General features: G+C 38.3%; 1 long non-coding RNA gene and 1 pseudogene across 2 annotated transcripts; both read left to right on the plus strand.

Annotated features, from left to right (window-relative positions):
• Positions 1-10,882: 10,882 nt before the first annotated feature.
• LOC131249935 (uncharacterized) lies at positions 10,883-13,526 on the plus strand. 2 transcript variants are annotated; one of them, XR_009172913.1, is made up of 4 exons: positions 10,883-10,931; positions 11,154-11,874; positions 12,821-12,921; positions 13,334-13,526. It is a non-coding gene; the product is annotated as an uncharacterized LOC131249935 (long non-coding RNA). The 2 variants fall into 2 exon arrangements; XR_009172914.1 differs by lacking the exon at positions 10,883-10,931 and having other exon boundaries at positions 11,081-11,874.
• An 806-nt stretch (positions 13,527-14,332) lies between these two features.
• Positions 14,333-15,878, plus strand: LOC131249576 (3-phosphoshikimate 1-carboxyvinyltransferase 2-like; annotated as a pseudogene).
• Positions 15,879-15,914: the final 36 nt, after the last annotated feature.

Raw genomic sequence — 15,914 nt, forward strand, 5'->3', positions numbered from 1 at the left:
AAATGGACATAATGATCATACTCACTCCTAGTAAACCTCCGAATCATCATGAAAGTATCAAATCTTCTGTACCACTGCCTAGGCGATGTTTAAGGCCACATAACGACCTTCTCACCCTGCAAACTTTATTCTTAACTCTATTTGCTTCGAACCCTTCTAGTTGCTTAATGTAAATCTGCTTCTCTAACTCCCCATGTAGGAAAGAAGTCTTCACATCCATCTGTTCTAATTTTTATTAGAAAATCGACGACAATACAAATCTGATAGGCACCTGCTTGACCACAGGTGCAAAGATCTCATTAAAGTTGACACCCTCCTTTTGCACATAGTCTTTTGCGACCAATCTTACTTTATATCTATCTTGCTTCTTCTTAAAGATCCACTTGCAATCAATCAAATTTTGCTCCATTGGAAGCTCCACCAGCTTTCATGTCTCATTCTTATGCAGAGAGTCCATCTCATCATGCATGACCACCATTTACTTTTCAACATCAGAACCATTTAGTGCTTCTTGGAAGAAAGATGGACCACGTCATTCACAATGAGGGCAAATGCAACATTCGAGTCATCCCTGTATTTGACTGAAAATATGCGATCTCTCAACGGATTTCTTCTGAGAGGTGGCTGCTCCACTTTCTTCTTGACCTCTGTTTGCGGCTTAGCTTCAAACTATGTTTCACCCTTTTCAATTTCAATGTTGATAACCGTTAATTTTTTTGGTATCTTGCCTTCATCCTTATAGAATAAGGAATCCTCATTGAATATGACATTGTGGCTTAAAGTGTGTAACGCCCTGAAATTCGGGGGTCGAGCACAACTCAGCTCCCGAGTTCCAAAACATCACTTATGCAACATATTTAATGATGAATGTATGTTGACTGTATTAGTGCATAAAACATGGAATAGATTAAGCCAAAACACAAATATGATTCAGGGATAAGTGAATAAAACAAGCGGAAGACTTATAGTAAAATGTGTACAAGTGTAAGTCCCTGAAGTACATATACAAGCCAGGTCGAATGAAAGTGTTATTTAACAAAATTATAAGTATCAAGTTACATCATTTCATATCCCAAAAATAATCCCAAAGATCCCGCGCATCAGATCGAGGCTCGCTAGAACCCATCTGAAAACTCCATATAGGAGAAGGCAGCCTCGTCGTCATCCAGCTCCCGCTCTGCCTCAGATGTCGCATCCACATCTGCAACATCAAGGCCTAAGACAGAGTCTGGTGGGTGTTTAACACCGCCCCAGAAACGTGGGAGTGAGTGATCAACTCAGTGGAACAATAAGGCACTGGTTAACATGTTATCAGTTCAATCAAATAGTAATGATAAAGCAGGACAATTAAATAAATCCTAAGTACTCTTGTTAATGCAAGTATGAATGCGGTATGATGCGTGCCCTCACGCGTACACCCTCAGCGTCTTCATCTTACGTTACACATGACATCGCCTCAAAGTGCGCCACATCTACAAAGCACATGCAAATGCGGTGCATGGATATGATTACCAAGTTGTTATTAGTCCGTTTCACACAACAGGATTGGGAAGCTAAGATACCTTCCTCATATCACCATCCAAACAGTGATCCATACTAGGGTCGTCAATCCTAGACATCTTATACGATCATATATTTGAGGTCGTAGCAAAGGGCTCGTCACCAATCAATGCACGCCTTTCATGCCTTTACTACCACAATTTGGCTCGTCACCTCCTTGCGGTATCCAGGTATGCTCGAGGTCACTACAAAGGGCTCGTCACCAATCAATGTAGGCCGACAGCACGAATATAGTGTCCCATACCACCATAATCGGCTCACGAGTTTAATTGCTCATTGGTCACTACGGGGAGGCTCGTCACCCGAGCGTAGGCCGACAGCTCGACCACGGTGTCCCATACCACCATGTCCGGCTCATGAGTCTAAGCAGATCAAGTACCATAGTTAATAGGATGTCACTGGTAAGTTCGGTACCCTAGATTCAAGCAGTAGCGTCCATACATGGTTAACATACATCGGACAATCGGGTTATTTGACGAACTCGACTAGCATGAGCGCACGTTGAGTTGAGCGACATAGAGTGCGCAAACACTCCGCGTGGCCAAACCACTGCCGACAACTTTAATACGACTCGGGTTCGTCTAATACATCCTACGTGGCGAAAGCAATCTCAACCACGCATATAGGGTCAATTACCGATTTCCTAGACTAATGCATAGTCCCAAACACTTTACACTACTACAGATATTCATATGGAATGTAAGACAGTAATGGAACAACAACTCAAATCATGGTACATACGCATCTGAAGAATATCAACATAACATAAATGTAAGCATAGGTAATGCTTGAATTTAAATAACTTGGAATGTAACTGCATAAAGGAAATCATGCGCATCAATAGGAGTATTGAGAATCACTTCTCAATGCCCACAATTAGTGTAATAAGTTACACTTAGATCATTCATGCATTTCTACAAACACTTAGCATACATGGAACAACATACATGACGGATGTTGAAATACATGCACTTAGGTAATTCCTTTTACTAAGGAGTTGTCATACATGCATCTAGCATATATACACGACAAATAATCATGACAAACACAAGTGCATATTTTATACGTATACGGTACTTTATAAATACACATAGAATACACAAATCTCAATATAGCACATGCATATCAGGAAAGCAACGTAAACATAACATTTGGCATGTGAAATCTCATCCATAACAAGAATAAATCACTAACTGGTGTTGAAAGCCTTGAAAACCATAACCTATACACTTAAAGTCCTCACCTTAAGCGAAGAAAGAACCACCGAACTGATTTAGACGAGTTGTCTTCGTCAACGGCGTTAGAATACCCTAGAACAAAGATGGAAATGAGATACAACAACACCAAGTCTAATCTAAGCTCTAACACAGGTTAGGGTTAGGTTAACTTACCCCAAAAGAACTCAGAACCGTCAGAAGAACGATTCAAAGTGAAGGTTCAAAGATAAAGAAGAACAAGGAGGAATCCAAGGTGATTCACCAACTTATCTCTCTCACTTTCTCTCTCTTTTCCACTCTCTTTCCAAGCTAGGGTTAGAGAAAATCGTATGGAAAAGAGGACTAGGGTTTAAGGACTATAAATAGGCCTATTCTTGATGAAAATAACCCTAGGGACAAGGTATACTTAGGTTATAACCAAAGTAAGCCTTTCTCGATCCAACGAAGCACTTCTGGTGGGCTTATAATCACGAAAGGTCGGACTTAAGCTCACTGACCATGGATCTAGGTCAGGCTGAGTTTTCATACCGACCGGCTCTTCAGATCAGCCGTGACGGACCACACTCAATTCAACGGTCACGGAATCTCGATCAGGTCCACAAGCACTAGGATATGCCTGGGCCAACTATCCTGATCAGAGGGTGAAATTGGGTCAGAATCCAACTGTCAAATAGCTTAAAATCGTCACGTAAGCGACACGACTCAGATTTCATAAAAGCTAAATAAATTCCAACCGTTCTCACACTCTTCACTCCGAACACAAGCAAATCGACCCAGAACATCACATGGACTTGATTTTCGAGGAGATGGTCAAGCCCAACTCGGTGACCGCAACAGCCTAAGATCAACGCGCGGTCCAGGTCCGATCTAAATCTTCCAAAAATTCCCCAGAACAACTGGATTTAGCGATGGATCCCAGGTTTCAGAGTAACGTAGTGCTCACTAATCTACACGTTTAGAGCCATGCAGATACAATTTAAAGTGATTGATGCGGATTTCACAAGAAATCGAGTAAAGCGCTAATTACCCCAAAACAACTACTTAAGGAAAGATTAGCACAAAAAATTCCAAGGTCGTTACAAAGTGATTTTTCAAGTGACCTAGTCATACTGTCTGTACTCTTTCACACCATCCCCATAACCCACAAAGTAAGTTTCTTCGCTCTTTGGTCTAGCTTATCTCTTTCAACTGACAGTACATGAGAGTAAGTGTCACAACCAAATACAAGTAGTCAACATCATGGCCGCTCCCCACTTCTTTGGAGATTTTACAGTCTATCGGCTTAGACAAAGACTTATTCACCAGATAATGGGTCGTATTCACGGCTTAAGTCCACAACTCCTTGCCCAATCTATAATTACTTAATATGCTTCGGGACTTTTCAAAGAGAGTCCGATTCATACGTTTTGCTACACCATTCTGTTCAAGTATATGCCTCACTGTATTGTGCCTTATAATCCCCTTATCTTTACAAAACTAATTGAATTCTTTTGAAGTGAATTCACCTCCATTGTCTATCCTTAAAACCTCCAATGTTCACCTTATTTGCTTCTCAACAATTGCCTTCCACATCTTGAATGTGGCGAATATATAGAATTTATTTTTCAGGAAATAAACCCACACTTTCTTGAAGTAATCACCTATACATGAGACAAAACATGATGACTCTTCAATGGAAACAACAGGCGACGGGCCCCATACATCTGACTGCACATATTCAAGCACTCATTTACATACACACTTTCCATTCTTAAAAGTTAGTCGAAATTGTTTACCATATATACAATGTTCACAAATATGAAAATCAATGCTTTTAAAAATCGAAATTAAGTTATGATCAGAAAGTACCTTCATACCGTGCTCGCTCATGTGGCCCAAATGAGCATGCCACAAACGTACTGATGTGGACTCTGCCATAGACGTTGCAGCTGCACCCAATACGATATTCTCGATCAAGTTGTAAAGATTACTGTTCTGCTGTACTTTCATCACTATGAGAGCCCATTTAGAAACTTTACGGACCTAATTAAAACTAGTAAACTTGCACCTGAGTGCCTCTAACGCCCCAAGAGAGATAAGATTCTTCCTGAGGTCAGGAATGTTCCATACATCTAGGATACGCTCTACCCCATTAAACATCATGATATTCGTTGAACCAATACCAATCACTTTACAAGTAATGTCATTGCCCATAAAAAGCTATCTGCTATCGTTCTTGTTGTGAACCAATCTCTGTGAGAAGTCATGTGATACGAGGCTTCCGAATTTAAAATTTAGTCATTATTGTGGTAACCAAATTTGGATGCATTTAACACATCACCACCATCCACCTCCTTGTTAGATTGCACTGTATTGGCCTCTTTTGTCACATCATCAAACTTCTTTTTTCCTTCAAAGCCTTAGGATTCCAACAATCCTTCTTTCACATGTCTTGTTATTCCACAAATTCAATATTCTATTTCAATTTGGACCGTAATCGAGAATTACCCTTTTTCTGTTCAGAATTACTTTCCTTGTAGAGGTACTGTAACACCCCGAACTTTCAATACTCAAGTATTGAAAGTTCTCGAGTGTTACTATATAATTTAACCTATTATGTACATGTGTATGGTACCAATCTAGCTAACCTAACCTTATATCTATTCCCCAACATGAATCTGACAATTGGGAATAGTCTCCATTCATAGATCAAGCCATCTGACCGTTAATTTTAAGACAAGACCATCCACCATGTGATTTGACATATGTACCTTCCCTTAAATGAATTGGCAAATACCTTTTTATCCGTAATGATTTAGATATAAGTTATTTTGTAAGAATTGTTTAGAAACGTGCATATAACCATATAGAACTATTAGATTTCATAAAACTCTTAGATCAGTAATGATTACGAAAATGCCATTAACCTATACCCTTAAATTCCAAATCACATGGTTCTCCTGATCCGTATCATGTGAAATTTTATACCAGGCCTAATTATTATAAATTAACCGTACACATCGAATTTCAGCTCTTAGATCATTTTAAAAGTGACCCAATTAACAAATCAACCCTTAATCGTTGACTTTGGTGTCCATCGTGTGAGGAAAGCTCATAGGTAGTTGTAGTAGGATATTTTTCTCCATATGAATGACTTGGATTGGCCATTATATGGACCAAGTATAAAATATGAAGACCCAACTTTGGTAGGCTTTTACTTAGCCGCCAAGTTATCCTTTTAGGGCTTATCAACTCTGTATAAACCTAGATCTTCAGATTTAACCACTTCCTACCATCCATCGCAACTCAAACTTGGACCACACTTTAACCTCACATGACTATGATATCATACAAAATTTAGACCCCAATTAATGATCCTACACTGTTGAACACTGAAGCCAGTTCCTTCTTTTTAACGTAAAAGGTGACATTTTAGATTTAGACTTTCCCACCATCGATCAACTGCCAAATTTTGTCCAACTATTCACTTATCTTGAATACACGTTTCTTCCAAAATTGGGCCCCGATCATCGAACATGGACCGTTACTTAAGGTCAAGTCTGTTTTACATCCACTAAGAGGAATTTCAAGATAAGGGTACCTAAGCCTCAGATCAACTTCCTAATTAGCCCCGTGGCCAAACATGACTTGCTTAAATAGATGAGTGGAATAGATCTCCCCAAAGACCATCATAATGGACCCCACCTGTTTTATATAACTGAACCGGAAGACTCCGCATGTTGTAACAGCCCGAGAGGAGTTTCGCATGGTAATCTTCCCATTTCAAATCCTTTTAAGATCCTCTAAGTGATCTGGGCCGTTCAATCCATTAAAGAGGGGATTCTGATCATTTCTCACAAGAAAAGGAGTCGGGAAGAGAGATGAATACGGTATCTCTGCCATTCTTCTTAGAAACGAGCTATGTATGCGGAAGCTTCTTTTGTAAAAAACACTGATTAAAGCTTGCTAGACATTTGATTTTTGTTGTCCACAAGATCTATATGATAAATCTAAGATGTCCATTGAAGTCGGTTTAAATAAATATGCAACGAACGCAAATCCGCCATTAAAGCTTTAATCATCTTCTCCGATGAAATAGGGACCATTGCTTGCTGTTTTAGCTCCAATTCTGGATCAAATCCACACATCTGATGGCTCACCAAAATGCTTTCCACTCCTCACGATACTAAGAGGAGATGAGCTATTGATCGAGATCGCTGTTCAAATCAAACTACTACCAGCAACTAGCGTGCGTAATAATGCTGAGTGCAAGTAGCTGTTTCAACATAAACATGATTCCCTTCTCATGTTAGGATTTAGTCAAAACCTTTATAAAAGAACCCTCTATCTGGTGATCGTCCAACACTTAAAACACACACATATAGAGGGAGAGAGAGAGAGAGAGAGAGAGAGAGAGAGAGAGAGAGAGAGAGAGAGAGAGAGAGAGAGTTGTGGATTGAGCCACGACTCACTAAACCTGAAGTCAGGATCATGTTCAAGTTAAATCCAACGTCTCAGAGGTAAGAAGATCGTCCAGATTAATTTTTTAGAGAGATCCTTAAATAATTTACGTTCAAATCTTAATTCCAAGGTAATGTTTGTAGATTTGATTCTAGCTAAGTCAAACTGAGTCGTCTCGGCAAGTGAATTTACTGAATTATGAGTTTTACTGACTGAGATTAATTGCTGATGAAGGAAAATTACTCATCTACTGATAATCCTATATTAGATTCATATCTAAAATCATTGCCACTCTTATCCTAGCTCTAAACTTAAAACTTAAGCAAAATCCTAGCCTTTGATCTTAACCATTAGAGTCATCTGATGTGGCGATCTAACCCTTGAATTGTTTAAAATAATGTTAGAATTCAATCATATGGCGTATACACAGAACTATAACAACACTTGAGAGCGATCCGACATTAGAGGTGAGAGATGGATTCCTTTAAGCTTACTTTGATTTAAATTGATATGATCTTACCTCTTTTTATGTGCTCTCATGTTACTATGATTCTCTCCATGTAATTATTTAATTTACCACCAATGATCATTTACCCTTTAAAATTATGGTATGATGTTAATTACGAGTAATCTTCATTATTTTATGTGGGGTGATGGATATAAGCCTTGCCCTTGCCTTTACCAATTTTGTTGAGTTAGCCTTTCCTACTCTCCTCTTTGTTGAGTTGGCGATTGCCACTCTCCTTTTTATTGAGTTAGCCATTATTACTCTCCTCCTTATTTCATTAGCCTTGTGCTATCTACTTTTATGGCTTGGGCATATGTCTTGAAATTTCAAAGCTCCCATGATTTAATTGATTTCCTCTTTGGTGCAAGTATTATGGTGGTAATCTCACTTCTAACAATCAAGTAAATATCGTAGACATAATGCGGTTCGGGTAACGGCCCCTGGGTCGACACGTAATTTCATGAATTTTGGGTAGTGGTGCACAAATTGATGCAAGTAATTCGTAATGAGTGTTACATCACTTCTGGGATTGGATGTCACAAATAGTCGTTCCATGAACAAATCGTGTTACGTAATTCATCCAATTCATGTGTTGTTGTCATCTTGGATAACCGCGTAAATCCACGTTAACATGGGACACGCTAACGAATCTATGTAGAATGGGACGTGGGGTGAGTCGGATAACTCTTAATCATTTTCCATATTTTGGTGATCGCTAAGTGTGATGAACCGCATATACTTTGCTAGGCATGCATCTCATGTAGGTTGCTTGCGCATATTGATACCCCTTGCAGTTGTGGAGTACGGGACGTATTTGAACCCTTGTATTACTTTTATGAATATTTGAATTAATAATAATTTTAAAGGATAACCATCACTATGAGTAGGGCATTGACCCACTCCAACTGTACAAATGATGCATGTGATGTACAGATTGAAGACCTAGAGGACCATTCCCGTATGAAAGATTATACTGAATGAATAAAAAGATAGTTTTATGATTTAGTTTTATATTTTTGCTACAAACTTGATAATGTAATAAGCTCCCATTGAGAGGGCATTTAATAACTTGTTGAATTCTTCTACTCTAATGAAATAATAAAAATAATAAATACAGTTGATTTTATTCTTGTGAATGGGTTACCTTCATGAATGTAGTTGGATGTGATCTAAATGTAAAAAAAATTATGTTGTAATTTTTAACGCATCCAATTTATACATTATTAACACCCAAAATTCTCGATCATGAGTATGTACTCGGGCCACAGAAATTTCGGGATGTTACAGGTACCCTTGATACTGTCTTTCTTTTTCAACTGCTTCTCATGAAGAGATGAGATGACAGTTGCAACATCAATGACATCCCTACCAGGGATCAACGTGTCTACCGGATTCTTGAAAGATGGTGGAAGTGAATTCAAGATAATCAAGGCTTGATCTTCCTCTTCGATCTTAACCTCGAGATTCGTCAGTTTGTAGAGCAATTCATTGAAAGTACTAATGTGTTTATTTATATATGAACCCTCTGTTATCTTAAGATTGTAGAATTGTTTCTTAAGATACAAATGAATGCCTAGGGATTTTTTCACGTACAAACTGTCAAGTTTCATCCACACCCTTACAACGGTCTTTTGATCCAGGACATTATAGAGAACACTATCCGCTAAGCACAATTGGATTGAGGTTGTAGTCCTCTCATCAATTCATCTCACTCTTCATCATTCATAGATGCCGAACGCTTCACCTTGCCAAGGAGAGCATGTTGTAATCCTTGTTGAACTAAAAGGCCTCTTATCTTCACCTTTCATAGTTTAAAATTATTTTTACCTGTGAACTTCTCCATTTCATACTTCACGTTAGATCCTTTCATTAACATGTTTCATACACTACCAAAAAATCGAGCAACGGCTACGGACTTTGAAAGTTTTTGGCTACAGATTTAATCCGTAGCAATTATGCTACAGATCTAATCCGTGCCTAAAACCTAATTGATTCGTACCTATAGCCTACCTCCTCATCATAGTTGTATTAGATATTGATGGTGCTAAAGTGGCTCCATGGGGCCCATTGAAATATTTGTGTTTGATCTAAGCCATCTATAAATTCTTATATAAAATTTCAGTGGATTAGGCCAAAAATTATGTAGATTAAAGGTCTAAGTGGACCACACAATAAGAAATCATAAAAATTAAATTTCTATTGTTAATATGTTGTGTGGTCTTCTTACAGCTTCGATCTAACTCATTTTTTGCATTAACCCTTAAAATAATATTTTAAAATTAATGGACGGAGTGGATAAATAACATACATCATGGTGGGCCCCAAGGTTGTAAAACCCACGGCTTAAAGGCCGTCCATCACGCGCCCCTCGCCCAAAATGAAATCCAATTCCGTCAGCCCTTTTCTCCCACGCGCAGACCTTCCAAAACCCCATTTCCATTTCCCTCTCTCCATCTCCCAGGCTCCCTCACCCCCTCTCTCTCTCTCTTGCACTCAGCCTCTCCCTTTCCCTTGTCCTCTCTCTCCAACCACGATCTATTGTTGCCGAACGCCCTACTCATGCATGGCCTCTCTCTCTCTCTCTCTTTGAAGCTCAGTTGAAGGGTAGCTCATTCACGACCTTGAGGTATTTCTCTCTCTCTCTCTCTCAATCACTCTCAATCTCAATGCCGATTAAGGGATTTGGGGATTTAGTAATTTGTGGATTCCTGATTCTATGTGGACCATCATTTAGGGATTTGGGGATTCTAGGGCTTACAGATTTGAATGTGGACCCCGAATTGTTGTTTTTTTGATTTTATAAATTAAGGATTTTAGAATTTTACACATGTGGGGCATTTGGTGAAATGGAAACCACATTTCCAGGAAATTTACAAAAACAAATGAAGTCCTTAATTATATTTCAACAAATCCAAATAGGCCCTAAGTTTCAGTGGCATATAGTGATGACCCATCACTCCAGAGACACATTTCCACTTTGTTCTGATTCAGTTGGAAACATCCTAATTTAATGATGATGATTACATTGAACTGTGATATGTCAATGTGGGTGATAATGGACAGATCTTCGATAAATGTATGATCTTTATGTTGTGTTATTAGTATATGGTTGTCTGTGGATGTTCATATTTTCTGTATCTCATCTTATAAGATTTGCAGGTGAAGAAGACACTCCCATCAAGCTCTTCATGCATTTGAATCTCCTTGTAAGCATTCTTCTTTCATTTTTTTTCCAAGGCTTTTAAATATGAGCTTAAAGACGAGCATCAAGTGAGATTTTCATGGAGAACGTTACATTGAACATCCATCCTAGGTATCTTTCTACTTTCATTACAACCAGAGATTTATTTCGTATATTATAATTAAATATTTGAATATCATTTTATACAAATTTTACAATTTATTTTTGTACTGCATCTCCATTTCAGGCAAGAACACCAAAAAGCTTGGCATTTGGGGTTAATGAAGGTCCTGTTCTAGCTTGACAAAAAAGTTACTAGACATAGATATCTATCCAAGGTGCCCAACCTGACCCAATCGAGTTTAGGTGGTTTGTAGAAGCCAATCCTTTTTAGTCTAATATCTTAACATTGTAACTATTGTGCCCACTTGGCTGGGCGGCAATGAACTGTGATTGGTCCTACCTTGGCCGTGGTTCCCTAAACCATGGGCTTGTCCGTAATGGAACTAAAATTCCTTTGGTATTGGTGCTAGCCTTATATGCAATAAGTAAAAGAAAAAGTATCAAAGATCAAAGTTTTGAAATAATTTAAATTGAAAAAATAAAATTAAAATCAATGTATCTCCTCCATCCACATACATCTTACACCTGCACATCATATGTTTGATTAAATTCCTTAAAGAATGTTTAGCACATCAAATTTTTTAGGTCTGCATTACGTACTTTTTATATACCTAACGCATTTGCAAGTTATAACTGATGCTGGTGTTAAACATCAATCTGTTGTTCACATGTTGCCTGGCTATTCACTTGGTCCTTATTTCGTGTATATATTGTGGAGAAAGACATCTAACAGATGTTTAACTTCATGGAGTGATGAAGTCTCATGGTTATGTTTTCCTTCTGTGTCCACATTGCCCATTCATGTCAAAATATGCCCTCTTTTGTTGGAGGTAAGCTACTAGCAGGTATGGGGCTTCTGTGATTTAGATTAGTGGATTCCTTGTTATTCTTTTTCATGGTCTTGTTGCATATTTTTCCCTCTGGTATCGATCTATGTTGTGTTGTGTTAAGTCAAATGCATGATGAGTATTGATTATTTCCTTATAGAACATCATTGAGTTCAAGTTCAATTCGATTTTGATCTAGTTGCCTGACTTGTATTGACTCTTGTGAATGCATGTTGTGTTCGAGCTTTGACTGGTGAACTTTCATGTTCTAAATAAAATGGTATTCTTGTGTTTTTGGTGAACTGACCCATTTCACTGAGGAGTTTCAGTCCCAGCCAAAACCCGTCCTGTTTCAGTGATGAGTTCTGATCCCAACCAATCCGACAGTCTGGTCCATTCCAGGTAAGTAAACACTAGTCATTGCTGAGGCTCATCAAACAACTTACTTCTATGATCCCAATTACCAACAGGACTGTCAGGACTGCACTGGACACTGGTTTTGGGGTATGCTGAATTCTTCTAAATGCCTTTTCAGTTCATTCCATTTCACACACTTACCACCCACTGTCTGAGAAAATCACTCTTATTCTTGTTTTTAGCATGATATAACTTTGTGCTTAGCATCTCCAAACTTTAGTGTCAGGTTGAATTCGGCCAAGAGATTTTTATGGTGCTTAGCTTGTTGTTTGGTTTTTGGTTTAGAAACTTGACACTTGCACATGCTTCATATTAGTCGAAGCTCGAATTGTTTTAATTTTTAAATCTTGTTAATTTTGAAAAGCTTCTCCATATTTATCTTTTTCATCTGAATGCATTTTAGATTGTATTGGATGGTATCATGGTTTTATTGATGTTAAGTTTTACCTACTTGTCTCCTCTCTTATTCAACTATGGAATGTGGGTTTTTTTTTTGTGTGTGTGTGGTTTCTTTTGTAAGAATAATACTTGATATATTTGATTCTAGGTAGATCTCCTTTTGTCATATGGCTATGAAGATGCCTTAAAAGCCCTCATCCCACATGTCCCTCAACGCTGCCAATGCCTTCTCATGCCTGCTACTTCAAGGTATGGTATCTCAATTCTTTGTGTACTGGATTTGAAAGCTCATTCCTTTTCATTCATCACTTACTGCTACCAGCTTTTAAAGTTCATATCTATGTTCTTGTACTACTTTAAAAAAAGTTCATGGAATACTTTAATGGCTGTCAATGTCAATAGCCTTAAATGGTCATGTAGAAGAAATCAATTATCCCTATTTACAAGTGTGGGCATGGTCCAGTGATCCAGCTTGTTGATCTGATGGGCCATCTTGGATGGAATGTACTCCAACAATTCTGGTTAATTTTTAACCAAGTTACTGATTAAAGTCAGCCAAGTTGGATGGAGTCAATCTGACTGGGTCAGTTTTTAGTACATGACAATTTTCAGGATACTGCATTAGTTGTAGTTTATCAACTGACTTGGAAACTGTGCACAGGTTGCAAGCTGGGGTGCTTACTTGTTGAAAAGAAATGTATTGGCAATGTCCTTTGCACTGAGGGACTCACACGAGGCACAAGTGCAATTTGCTTTGGAAAGAGGTGTGCCTGCAGTTATTAGTGTGCTTGGAACCATACAGCTCCCTTACCCATCTAGAGCCTTTAACATGGCTCACTGTTTGCATTGCTTAATCCCATGGGAAGCAAATGGTGACTTAAAATAACATATGACTTAGATTATGTACCAGCTAACAATAGAGCCATTTTTATTAGGAAAAAAAGCCATACTGCAGGTTCTAAACTTATCGTTGTCTTCACACACTTTCATCTCCACGTTCTCATCTCTACAACACCCAAATCTCTGCTCATGCTGCTTTCTAACTGCCTAACAATTTGCCTCATATAACATGCTGGGTCCTCTTTTCTTCTTCTTCTTCTTCTTCTTCTTCTTCTTTTTTTCTTTCTTTCTTTTTTTTTTTCTTTTTTTTTTACTGCTTTATAAATTAAATTTGTATGCCTGTGTATCTTTCAACGTTATAATGTTAACTTTACAATGAATCTTGCATTGAGAATCTTGTTAACCTTTTCCAAGTTGCTCCTAAATTTAGTCCAATCAACTCGTGGTAATTGAGTAAGCCCTTTTCTATTGGTGGAGCTATTTTAACAAGTATATGAAATTTTAGTAGATGAACTCTTCTTCCAAGGTGTCGCTGGTGCTGCATGCGATTAGAACTTGGAACTGTAGGGAGCAACCTAGATCTAAGTCTCTTCATAACTTTTTGTTGATTTTATGCATGTCTTCTATATTCTAGGACTTATCTGGCAGTTGCTGGTTAATCTTCCGGTACTGATACAACCAGATATGGTTATTCATCTGGGATTTCTTTCTGATGGATCTACTTACACTTGTTTACATCAAGAAAATCTTAGCTGCGGAAAACATCTATTAACATCCTTTTGGAACTCAAGAGTGCAAAAGATATTCATAAGACACTGATATGCGATGCTCTTCACACTGTGATTGGTTGACCTCATTGGTGGAGCCTGTACTTCCCTTCTTATAATTCTTCTAAAAATGTCAACAGTGGCCAGATTTGGTGTTATCTATTAATACCTTTAAAGTATATGGATCTCTAATAACTTCAACTTCCAAGAAGCATTTAATTTGGCAGGGTGCTATTTGCTTTAGTTTGTTGCTCATACTGATTATTAATATTAGATATGATAACCAGTAAAATCTGATGCATTTGTTGATCGCAACATACATGCTTTATTGCTCATTCTGACTATTAAGATTAGAGATGGCATAGCTTATTCATACATGGTTCATGCTCGATCTTATCATGTCACCTTCAGAAAGCACATGAAAGTCTAGTTCGAAATTGGTGAATTTGTCTGAAGCAAACCATTATGCCCCATTCATTTCTTCTGTTAAGAGTGGGATATGAACCCATGCTATTTGATTTCTGTTATGTTAAATGCTCAGTGCTTTAGCCATTCTGAGCATCATGGAAGCCATTAATGATGCATAGGCATGCTTTTTATATGTTCTTTGCTGACTACTGAGGAATACAATCCAAAATAAGTCCTAAAGACTTGATTGGATTTCCTTACTGTATTTCTCCATTAGAAAGTTGGGAATTTGTTGTCATTTGTGTCAATTGAAGCTTTCCCACTGATACATATGGAACATCTTTCCTAGATTCCCTCCTTGGACTGGAATCCAAGTTTCATGAAGCAGTTGATGATTCTTGATGCAATATCCTACACTCCTCCCATTTGCAGGTGAAGCTTTCTGGATCCATCAATAGCCAGTACCTGACTGCATTGTTCATGGCCGCTCCTTTAGCTCTGGGAGATGTGGAAATTGAGATAGTAGATAAATTAATTTCTGTTCCTTATGTTGAGATGACACTGAAATTGATGGAATGCTTTGGTGTCATTGCGGAGCACAGTGGTAGCTGGGACTGATTCTTGGTCAAGGGTAGTCAAAAGTACAAGTAAGTTTGATCTCAAACTTCAGACAGTCTTGCAAGTCTGGTGATGGACCATGAAAGTTAACCATTGACAAACATACTCACAAATAATGGCATGTTCAAACAGGTCCCCTGGAAATGCATATGTTGAAGGTGATGTGTCGAGTGTGAGTTATTTCCTAGCAGGTGCAGCAGTCACTGGTGGCACCGTCACAGTTGAAGGTTGCGGTACAAGCAGTTTACAGGTATTCATCTCCATATGGTCTGAACAGCTAGTTTTTGAAGACTTTATCCAATTCATATCGTCCTCTACTATTTCAAACTTTCAAAAAGCAATCATGAGAGTTCCTGTTTCTGATCTGGGCCTTAGATAGGAATGATTGGTGAAACAGGACTCCTAAAGCCAATAAAAATTACTAGGACAAGGTGGTGGTTGTGATGATGATGATGACTCTTCACTACTAACCCCCAAAGAACAACAACAGGAGAATTCCAAGGTGGTGATGATGATGAGGTACATGATATATGTTCTTGTTTGGTTCAGATGTTGCCAGTCTCTGTTGGCTAAGTGGTTGTTTTTGATCCAGAGTTTTGTCTGTCTACA

Source organism: Magnolia sinica, chromosome 6 (genome assembly GCF_029962835.1).
Source record: "Magnolia sinica isolate HGM2019 chromosome 6, MsV1, whole genome shotgun sequence".
In the NCBI taxonomy this organism is placed as follows: Eukaryota; Viridiplantae; Streptophyta; class Magnoliopsida; order Magnoliales; family Magnoliaceae; genus Magnolia; species Magnolia sinica.